Source organism: Heptranchias perlo, chromosome 4 (assembly GCF_035084215.1).
Source record: "Heptranchias perlo isolate sHepPer1 chromosome 4, sHepPer1.hap1, whole genome shotgun sequence".
NCBI classification, from domain to species: domain Eukaryota; kingdom Metazoa; phylum Chordata; class Chondrichthyes; order Hexanchiformes; family Hexanchidae; genus Heptranchias; species Heptranchias perlo.
Window position 1 is genome coordinate 39,873,085 of NC_090328.1, and position 10,965 is coordinate 39,884,049.

Here is a 10,965-nt window from a genome sequence, read left to right on the forward strand (position 1 = left end):
TGATCTTATCAAATGGCGGAGCAGGCACGAGGGGCTGAATGGCCTACTCCTGTTCCTATGTTCCTATGTTCCTAGGAAGGATGTCAAGACCTTAGAGAGGGTGCAGAAGTGATTTACTAGAATGGTACCAGGAATGAAAGACTTCAGTTACCTGGAGAGATGAGAGAATCTGGGGTTGTTCTCCTTGGAGCAGAGAAGGGGAGATTTGATAGAGGTATTCAAAATCATGAAGGGTTTTGCTAGAGTAAATAGGAGAAACTGTTCCCACTGATAGAAGGGCCAGTAACCAGAGAACACAGATTTAAGGTAATTGGCAAAAGAACCAGAGGCGACATGAGGGGAAAAAAAATTACGCAGAGAGTTGTAATGATCTGGAATGCACTGCCTGAAAGGGTGGTTGAAGCAGATTCAATAGTAACTTTCAAAGGAGAATTGGATAAATACTTGAAGTAGAAAAATTGGTAGGGTAATGAGGAAAGAGCAGGGCCTAATTGGATAGCTCTTTCAAAGAGCTGGCACAGGCACGATGGGCCGAATGGCCTCCTTCTGTGCTGTATCATTCTATAATTCTGTGATTCTATGATTCTATGCAGCCATCAGCAGCTCCCTCCCAAGAGCAAACCACCATGAGAGGAGGGCCACCTTAATCCCAAAACAGCCAACCACCTCCCGCCATACTGGCCCTCAGTTGTAATTCGGAGAAGCACTAAATAGGTGAAAGAAAGATATATGTAGGCACCGTGGGGAATCATAGAAAGATTAGGTTTGCTTGGGGTCACTTTGGATTTCACTTTACTAAAAGAGAATGTGCACTGTCATTGCGCTTTTTTTTCATGGAGGTTAGTCATACAAGAAAGAGTGCACTTATTCAGTGCTGACTTATTCACTCAGATGATGATTATTGGCACATTCATGTAGGGGCAAAGAAGGCTGTTGTGTTGGCACTGCCTGAAAGGGTGGCGGAGGCAGATTCAATTGTGGCTTTCAAAAGGGAATTGGATAAGTATTTGAAGGGAAAAAATTTGCAGGGCTACAGGGAAAGGGCAGGGGAGTGCGACTAACTGAATTGCTGTTGCAGAGAGCCGGCATGGGCTCGACAGGCCAAATGGCCTCCTTCTGTGCTGCAACTGTTCTATGATTCTATGATTCTATGTTAGGATGGGTAGTAGATTGAGGATATGTCCCTTTATTTGAAAATGGCTATCAAAGGTAGACTGCTTTACGCAGAAGACTTCAGTGATGAGATGTACTGATGTGCTCAGTTCTCTGAGTGAAGGATATCATGATGCTCTCCTCCATTTATTTCTGATTCCAAAGGAGCCAGGCCCTCATCACCAGCATTGTCACTCTCCAGCTCTTTTTGAATGGTAAAGTTGTGAAAGGCACAGCAGGCTGTAACTACTCATGACAAACAATCTGGAGCATACTGTAGAGCCTCTCCCAACTTGTCCAAGCTCCAAATGTACGACTTTAAGACCTTATGGTCCCCTGGATGACCAATCCAGCAGTTCAGCCCACTCTTAGTGAGATCATTAGCCATGGGAGCACAGGGTAGGCTTTGTCACCCAGAAACCATCCGTTGACATGATTTTCTTCTCTGACGAGGTTACGGAAGGGCCAAATTTTGAAGGATGAATAACAAAACATATGGAAATTCAGGAAGCAGAGAACTCGGGTGGTTGGAGCATAGGGGTTTCTGTGCAGCATAGGCTGAGTTGTTGGGAAACACATAACTGAGGCTCTATAGCATCACCATTGGTGGGAGGGTGTAATTACGGTGTGGCAAGTTTATTTGGGCAGTTTTTATTATAAACGTGAATGTCAACATTTATAACGGGAAACGTTGATAGGAAGCAGGCCTAGATGCAAGATTTTTAACATATGATAGGAAGTGACAATAATCTGAATTCCAGACAATTCCTGAAAGTACAGCCTTGGAGCTCAGGAAGTATGTTCCTGTCACATTTTCTTCCCCTCCAATTCTGAATTTCAGCTTTTGTGAATCAAGACTGCAGCCTCCAATACCATGTTGCTGATACGCAATGAACCTGGAAAGTAGAAAAAGATGGTTAATGGGTTTTAACGGCTCAAAATTACTCTGGAAGATGAAGAAATTAGTGTTGACATCAATGAATTGAAGAATTATGCTTTGCATGGTATTATATCTTATTTGTGTTCAGGCATCTCTCAGCATTCAGATACACAAAAAAACCTATTCATTTAACAAAAAGTAGTAGCTTGCCTATTTTTCTCCTTAATTCAGAGAATCATAGAATCATATAGCAAGAAGGGGCCATTCGGCCCATCATGCCTGTGTCGGCTCTTTGAAAGAGCTATCCAATTAGTCCCATTCTCCTGCTATTTCCCCAAAGCCCTACAAATTTAAAATTTTTAATGAAGTTTGATGAAGCCCCTTAACTTATGAATCTGTTCTCCTGCATGTTGAGCATCACTTGGCGGAAGTGCTGAGGGAAGCAAGGGAATAAAACATACTCTAGGTGAGGACTTCAATGTACACTACAAAGAGTGGCTCAGAGGTACCACCACTGAGTAAGCTGGCCGAGTGCTGAGGGACATAGCTGCCAGATTGGGCCTGCATCAAGTGGTGAGCGAACCAATATAACTGGGCAATAAATGCAGCTTTGCCAGCATTGCCCACATCCCAAGCACAGACTGAAGAAAAATTACAATTGTAACTGTTATCTCTCATTAAACAGGAAACCCTTACAACTGTTTCAGAACTGCTTTAAAACAATTTTCAAATTTTTAAAAGGTTATATTTTTTTCTGATTAAAAAATGCTGTGAATGTTAAAATGTTCCATAATTCCAAACATTTTTCAAATTCTGATTTCATGATATACAACACCAGAAACTTACAAAAGGTATTTTTGCAGGTCATTTGGTAGAACATAACTACTGAGGAAACTTCGATGGTTAATAACACTTTGCACATGAAGAGGTATTATGTAAATGAACCTCACAATGACATATAGAGTTAAAGGGCAGGTGTTAGCTAGTGTGGTTATGAGCAGCTCTTGGAACCATGAAGCTAAGTTTTGTGACCACACAACTGCAAATAATATGGAACTGGTTTATCTCCTTGAATGTGATATTGTGAAACTCATATTATTAAATTTATTGTAAAGACAAAGCCTGAGAAGTGCAGCTGATCATGGTATCACGCACCAATGACATTACCCCATCTATCACAAAATTAAACTTTGTAAATCATCTTATAATGCAGTTTAAAATGGCAACAATATTCATTTAAACATACTGAATACATAATTGAAGCAGTGGTTAACTGAATATATCACATGATGGCTTAACCTTGTATCCACAATCAGTACACATGTGTATTATTATGGCTATGGTGTTGAGTATACATCATCTAATGTTCAAATTAAATATCCTACTTACAGTTCACACAAAACTGCAATCAGGTTTAAATCCTACATACATAATGATAAAGCTTCCTCTGTACAACATGCTTAGCCAATCAGAGTGTCATTTTTAAATGGCAGAATCTGCCTAGTAACAAAATGACAAAAACCACAAAGTAGGAAGTACAGTGGCTCTCCAACAAGAAAGCAACATTAATGACTATGAGTCACTGACTTGTGGGTGCCCTGAAGTAAAAACCTGTGACTGACAGTATGTTAGAATAACCTCTGCCGCAATTGAAGCAAGAAGGAATCCAATGATAACAGCAAGAGCACCCCTGGCTCACAAAGCATTCTAATGTGACAAGTAGCTGTACTGAATTATTCAGGCAGCTCGCCATACTGCTCTCAATTGTAGTGTGATAAATTTAAAGTAACCTTTAACCTCAAGCTCATCAAACATGCATCTTTACATTCTATAATGACCCAGGGTCATTATCACTTTAATATTAAAATACTTTGATGCTAGAGGATTTGAAGAAATTGATACATTGTGTTAATTTCTTATTTTTTAATTAAAAGTTGAAAGGGTTGTATATTCAGAGCTAAACTAGTTCTAAGGATAAATTTTGCAAAGCTAGGCTCCCAGCGTGAAGCCTCGTTAAACAGAAAGAAGGGTCTCAGAATTAGCCCTATTAAATGACAGATCTACACAAAACCTACCCTTAGTAATTTGTAATGACAAAAAAAAATTATTCAGCAGTTAGTGCACTGACACAATCTTTCTTTCACAGGTCAGTCTAAATTGCTTTGTGTGGGCGAGCTCCAGACATCAACGACACCCCTCATTGGGAGCTCACCCATTAGTGCGCAGAAAATCACATTTTAAACTCCCACTACTGTACTTGGGTGCAAAGGCCAAGCACAGAACTTTCCAGCAATGTCAACGAGTAGTTGTGTTAACAGTGGGCTGCCAGTTTTCTGATGGGGCAATGGAGAACTTCCTGGGACAAGTGTGTTAGAGGAGGAAAGTCGTCTTTCTGGCAGATGGTTGCTGGGTGTCTACATTAGCGGCAAGGGCTGGGTGGCAGGAGATAGCTAGAAATATAAATGTCAATGGCACCACTTAGTGGATGTGGCTGTAGTGCTTGAGGCCTAATGACCTTACCCAGTCCATCAAGGTAGGTGACCCCCATCATTAAGAAGGCCATCAAGAAGGCCAACGGAATGTTGGCTTTTATTGCTAGGGGGATAGAATATAAAAACAGGGAGGTATTGCTGCAGTTATATGAGGTATTGGTGAGACCGCACCTGGAATACTGCATACAGTTTTGGTCTCCATACTTAAGAAAAGACATACTTGCTCTCGAGGCAGTACAAAGAAGGTTCACTCGGTTAATCCCAGGGATGAGGGGGCGGACATATGAGGAGAGGTTGAGTAGATTGGGACTCTACTCATTGGAGTTCAGAAGAATGAGAGGCGATCTTATTGAAACATTTAAGATTGTGAAGGGGCTTGATCGGGTGGATGCGGTGAGGATGTTCCCTAAGATGGGTGAAACTAGAACTAGGGGGCATAATCTTAGAATAAGGGGCTGCTCCTTCAAAACTGAGATGAGGGGAAACTTCTTCACTCAGAGGGTGGTAGGTCTGTGGAATTTGCTGCCCCAGGAAGCTGTGGAAGCTACATCATTGAATAAATTTAAAACAGAAATAGACAGTTTCCTAGAAGTAAAGGGAATTAGGGGTTATGGGGAGCGGGCAGGAAATTGGACCTGAATTTAGATTTGAGGTTAGGATCAGATATGATCTTATTAAATGGCGGAGCAGGCTCGAAGGGCCGATTGGCCTACTCCTGCTCCTATTTCTTTCTTATGTTCTTATTACTTTATAATAATAGTATATATTCAGCATGGATGGCATACACAGTTATCTCACACCGACATAATAGTATGTATTCAGCATTTATGGCATGCATGGTTATCTACCGTCAACATATAGTTATTTATTTTTATAATGTGATGCTGTAAGCACTTGTGGAGATTTTTTAAAATAAAATAATCCCTCCCATAGGTGTTCCTCAGTGTCTTTCTTTTTATTCTTCCTCTTTCTTGAAGAGTGCTTCCTTTCCTACGTAAATGTTAATGACATGACAAAAAAAAAATGTAATGTCAGTAGAATAGCTTGAAAAGGAATAATAAATTTCTGAGCAAAGAAAGCCTTACAACAAGTGTATGCAATTCACCCAATCTTTCACCACAGAGCACACTGGGGCGATTCTCGTGTTGAGCATCATTCGGGTGGGTTGTAAAGGGGCTGCAGCAGCAGCTTAAAGGGGAAGGGTATTAGCTTCAGGAATAAAAAGCAGCCGGACTTTGGAGCAGCAGGCAAATATGTACAGAGCCTGCAGCAACCAATACAGTACATTTAATTGTAGCCCCCATACCCGATGTGAACAGGGCGTGTGGGAGGTTAAAATATAGGCAGCTTGGTGCCGCAGTCATGCCACCCACTATTTTAATTTCTGTATTTTGGGAGGCATGTGAGGCATTTTTTAAAATGCAAAAGTCGGGTTTGATGATGTAATTGAGACCCCAACACCATTTTAACGCACTGTCACGCTTTCGGTGCCTGGTACCAGCCTCACAGGAACACCGAGATCTAAGGAGCAGCAGATCCAGAAGAGGGCTGAGAAGGTAAGCTAATTTAATTTTTTTAAGATCTCTTTGTTGGCCAAGAAGAGCACGAGAGCTTCTCCGAACCCCACAAGGAAACCATAGACCTCTCCTGCGCGGAGTTTCTCTCCCCACCCTCCAAACGCATTTGCATCCGGCCCCCTTGACCAATTTACCCGACTGCCAGGGAATGTTCCTGCAGGTCTCCGGCGGTGGCCTAATGCTGCGCTCAACCAGCTAATTCCACCCCCCCAACCCCACCCTGGCTTCCACATCATTCCCGCCAGGTTCGGGCAGAAGTCGGGCTTCGAGTATGATAATAAGGCCCAGGAGTTAAAATGACCCAGGCCTCACGATGACCCTATGCTGACACCATGCTGACCACCTGCCCGGAATTAAAATTGGGGCTTTAAAGTTGCAAAACCCATAAACGACTGCCAAAAAATGTCTTTGAAAGATTTGCATATATGTACGAACCTCCTGCCTGTTTCTGATGGGAGCTCCAGCCACCAGAATGGACGTCTGCCTAAAAATCAGAACAGATGGCAACATGGTGATATTTCAGTGCGACTACCTGCTGCTTGATTTTGGACTCGATACCTCCCCAAATATAAGACAAACAGGGAGGTACCAATACGAAAATTGTCCCAATTGTTTGCCAAGCAACCATTATGATGATAATGAACATTTCATTGTGCTTTTATGCTGAAATACAGAGAGTGGAAATTGACTGAAGCGCAAGGTGCATTGATAAGATTTAATCAGTGCAAGGTCCTATATAACAATGTAAAAAAAGTTGAAACATTTATTATACTATCAGTAAATAGAATGTGATGTACCTAGGAGCTAATTGAACTCATCCTGGCAATATAAGCTTTTACCTTGTGTTAATCCCTCCCTCTCTCATCTAACTGAGTCACAATGATTCAATAATCTCATTTACTATCAGGATGTAATTAACAAGGCAAACCATTTTTGCCTGTTTGCCAGCATGTGATTCAGTGACATGAATTTTGTTGAAACACATCATTGCATCAGTGTGTAAGACATCATGAGGGAAAAACAGACACAGAGCTCCCTGAACATAAACATTATACTATTGTTTCATGGCATGGTGTCCCTTTATTATATTTGGATAAGATTGTGCTGCACCAGAGGAGAAATTCAGATGTTAGGAATATTAATCATCAGGAGCACAATGATAAATAGACTACTGTCACAAGAGGGACATTCCTGGCCATAGCTCCTTTTGTGTAACCTTTATATTTGCTTTTTTTACTTTTAGAAATGCAATGTTCTTCACATCTGTCATATGGTATGTAGTTTAATGCTAAAGGGATCAAGGGATATGGGGAAAAGGCGGGAACAGGGTACTGAGTTAGACGATCAGCCATGATCATTTTGAATGGTGGAGCAGGCCCGAAGGGCCGAATGGCCTACTCTTGCTCCTATTTTCTATGTTTCTATGTTTAACATACACCGTGGAGGTATTCTTTGTACATCAATTCTAACCAATAATTGACCAAGCCACTTTCCAAAGAAGCACATATTTCTAACCTCCCAAGCATGACAGTAGAATCACTTTTTCAGCCATCTGTGTAACAACAGCTTTCCTGAAGCTATGCATTTGCTTATTTGTGAAAAAAAAGCTGAGATCAGCTCTATACTATTGTTGGCGAAGGACTATTGCAGTTTCTTTCTGGTTCACTTCCTTTAATTACTTTTTTCCTTAGATATCATACCAGTCCTGAAGTGCATCTTAGGCTGTTAACATCCATCCCACAATCTGATAATAGACGTGTGCACAGACTCAATAATCTGCCAAATCTACTGAAAAGAACTTCTGTTCGATTAATAGTGACTCTCAATTGCAAATCAGATGCACAGCTCACATATGTTAACCAAATAACATTAGCATAATCAATTTTTAATTTAGTTTTTAAAAAAAAAGTATTTGTGCCCATAAATTACAGCAAAATTGTTGCAATTTAACGAACGTTGAGGAGTTTTGTCTTTACAAACTTTCCTTTATAACAAATATTTTCCCTCGTCTTGGTGGAATATCTTGTATGGGTTTGTGGGTTATCAGGAGAGGTAGTGGCAAGTGATCTAATAAGCCATAAAACATAATGGGGCAGATTTTCCTCTGCATTGTGCCTTACGTGCACCTATTTCCAGGGTCTACGTCCATTTGCTCTTCACTTGCGCTTCCGCTTGTGGGTAGGGAGGGAGCTGCTTCATTGCATCCGAAACATGCATTACTGAAAAGAAAGAAAGAAAGAACTTGCATTTATATAGTGCCTTTCACAACCTCAGGATGTCCAAAAGTGCGTAACAGCCCATTAAGTACTTTTGAAATGTAGTCATTGTTGTAATGTAAGAATTAAATTGTCATGAAGTGAAGTGATTCTTGCCTGCCTCGTGGTTTCCTCTATTTCCGCTGGTCTCAGGTCATGTGCAGACTGCCCCTGTATAAACTGGGTGTTTTAAAAGCTGCAGACGTTAAAGAGACAGGTAACAATTTAAACACAGACTGAACAGGAGATTTTTCTCATTGAGGTGAGATAGCTTGTTAATGTAACTACTACAATAGGCACTGTGGACAAGAATTCCAATTGCACCTGGGGAGTTCATGGCTAATTAATATTTAAGATTAAAATACATCATAAAATACAACATAGAAATGAATAAGAACAAGTTTGGTGCTTTTAAACAGGATTGCAATATTTTGAGTTAGGGATAGTTTATTTATTTAAGGATAGTTGAAAGTGAATGACAAAGTGCCAGTTTATTCAAGGGATTCAGAGGATAACACGCATCATGAGAACAAATCTTATGGTTTGTGAATGTCATCTGAACCTTGAGATTAAATTACAGCCTTATACTCTCTGCCATCTATAATTATATATTATGTGTGCTATAACCTCAACAAAACTGAAACAACCTGAATTACTGTTAAAACGAAAAGTGAAATTGCGCTGATTGAAAACTGAGATGCTATTGTGATGGCATCACTGTACAGTATTTTATTTCCTGATTGACAGAAAGCTTTAATAAGGAGACTTATTCTCAATTCTAAAGCAGAATTTTAAGGAGCTTAACAGCCTGGTAAATTTTATATGTTTGAACTACTGGCAACAAGTTTTGCTTGCTGGGAGTACATATCAGAAATCTGGACATACTCTGCCCACACTTTTCCATTGATTAAAATTAATGGACAGAAAATCATGGGGATCACATGCCCAAATATGCACTCCAGTTGGGCGAAGCTCCCTTTGGATTGTAAAATTAACCCCATAATGTAAAAAGGTTATGGATAATATGGTATGATAATCTAGTTTTACTGTATTTTCTATGTGATAGGAAATAAGAAATGCTTCTCATACTTCCCTGGTAGCTCAACCAGCTAAAGCAAAGAATAGCTAAAGTCTACAGACCTGGAAGTTCCCACATTCTAATACCTAGTCTGTGCTGAAATTAGCTAATTTCAACCAAGGAAGCAGTAGAGGTGTTACAGCGTCCCTGGTATGGTTCTGGTAGTTATCCTGTGACCTTTGGTGGATGTGTATGTGTTTGTATGTATGCGTGTGTGTATATGTATATGCGTGTGGGGGCAAGCGCATACATCAGGTGAGGACAGAATCATTGTGCCTCTGTGATCAAAAAACCTGCCCAAAATCATTCCTTGGTTCATATATGAAGTATGGCCACATTGGCAAGGTACTGAAGGACAACAAACACCTCTAGAACCTTAGCAAGCAGTCAACGTCTTTCGGAGAGGGAGGCCTGCAGCAGTGGTAATGACAGCCGGCTGCAGGGCCTTCCAGTATCCGCTACCTGGAGGAAAAAAAGTACTGACCTTTTTTTCCGGCTGCATCTTCTTGTTGCCTCTCCTTCTTAGAACCTTTGGCGCTGTGTGCAGGGCCTAAGATCCATTTCTTCCTGGCAACCTTCCAAATGGGCACACACCAGGCAATCCAACAGGAAAATGAGGTGGGAGGGCCGGTTATGCCTGATGTTGGTCCATCTGCTCCACCCGCCCTTGGGAATCCCCAGGAAATCCATGGACAATACAAGGGAATAGAGACCTGGCATAACAGGTCACCACCCCTTTATCCTCTGACTTTGCAACGGAGAACTGAACATTCCCTGGACATACAGGTGAGGAATATGAGCATATAATATTATGTGCAGTTCTGAATTTACACTATAAACTAATAAGTCTTGAAAATGGGCAACAATTAATTTGCCAAGAATGTGGATCTTCAATCATTTTTTTCTTTGTGCACTAAAGTTGCAGGATAACCAGTTGATGTTGGTGCTGTCAGTAACAATGCTGGAGCTGCTGCCCTTAGTGATTATTATTTTCTAAAATTGCATGCAGACACTGTCACCACAAACTTAATATAGCTTTCTGTTTCTGTCAGAAATTATTGGTGTTTAGAATGGCATAATACAAGGGGCCATTTTTCCTGGGACACATACAGGGGAGCACAACATGTGGGCAGCACACCGGAAGTGCGTTGCACCCAAGGACACAGATTATTGCCCAATTTCCTGTGGAAGCTAATGTAAATATTGGCGACATTATGTAGGCAGGCGCTATAATTTTAGGTATAATTTACGGTAGATCAAGCCCTTGGCAAGACTGAATGCATGGAAAAAGATTTGGATAATTTGGACCTTAGATGCAATCTCCGAAATTCAGATTTGAATCCAACATCATAGAAAAAGCTAGGGCAAGATTTCCTCTGTTCACTATTTAGGACAAAATTGTAAATGTGTTCTTTATACTCACAATTATGATTTTTGCAGGAATGGCAAACAGAGAAAATCTTCCAATAACCCCACCCCTAGTGTGTTATCAGGGAAAGCCTCTAAACAAAAGGGAATGAAGACCTGGTAT

The 10,965-nt window shown here is 40.8% G+C and overlaps 1 long non-coding RNA gene across 2 annotated transcripts; it reads right to left on the bottom strand.

Annotated features, from left to right (window-relative positions):
* Positions 1-1,766: 1,766 nt before the first annotated feature.
* LOC137320475 (uncharacterized) lies at positions 1,767-8,647 on the bottom strand. 2 transcript variants are annotated; one of them, XR_010962539.1, is made up of 4 exons: positions 8,474-8,647; positions 8,222-8,320; positions 6,537-6,585; positions 1,767-2,048 (listed from the first exon to the last, which is right to left on the bottom strand). It is a non-coding gene; the product is annotated as an uncharacterized lncRNA (long non-coding RNA). The 2 variants fall into 2 exon arrangements; XR_010962540.1 differs by lacking the exon at positions 6,537-6,585.
* Positions 8,648-10,965: the final 2,318 nt, after the last annotated feature.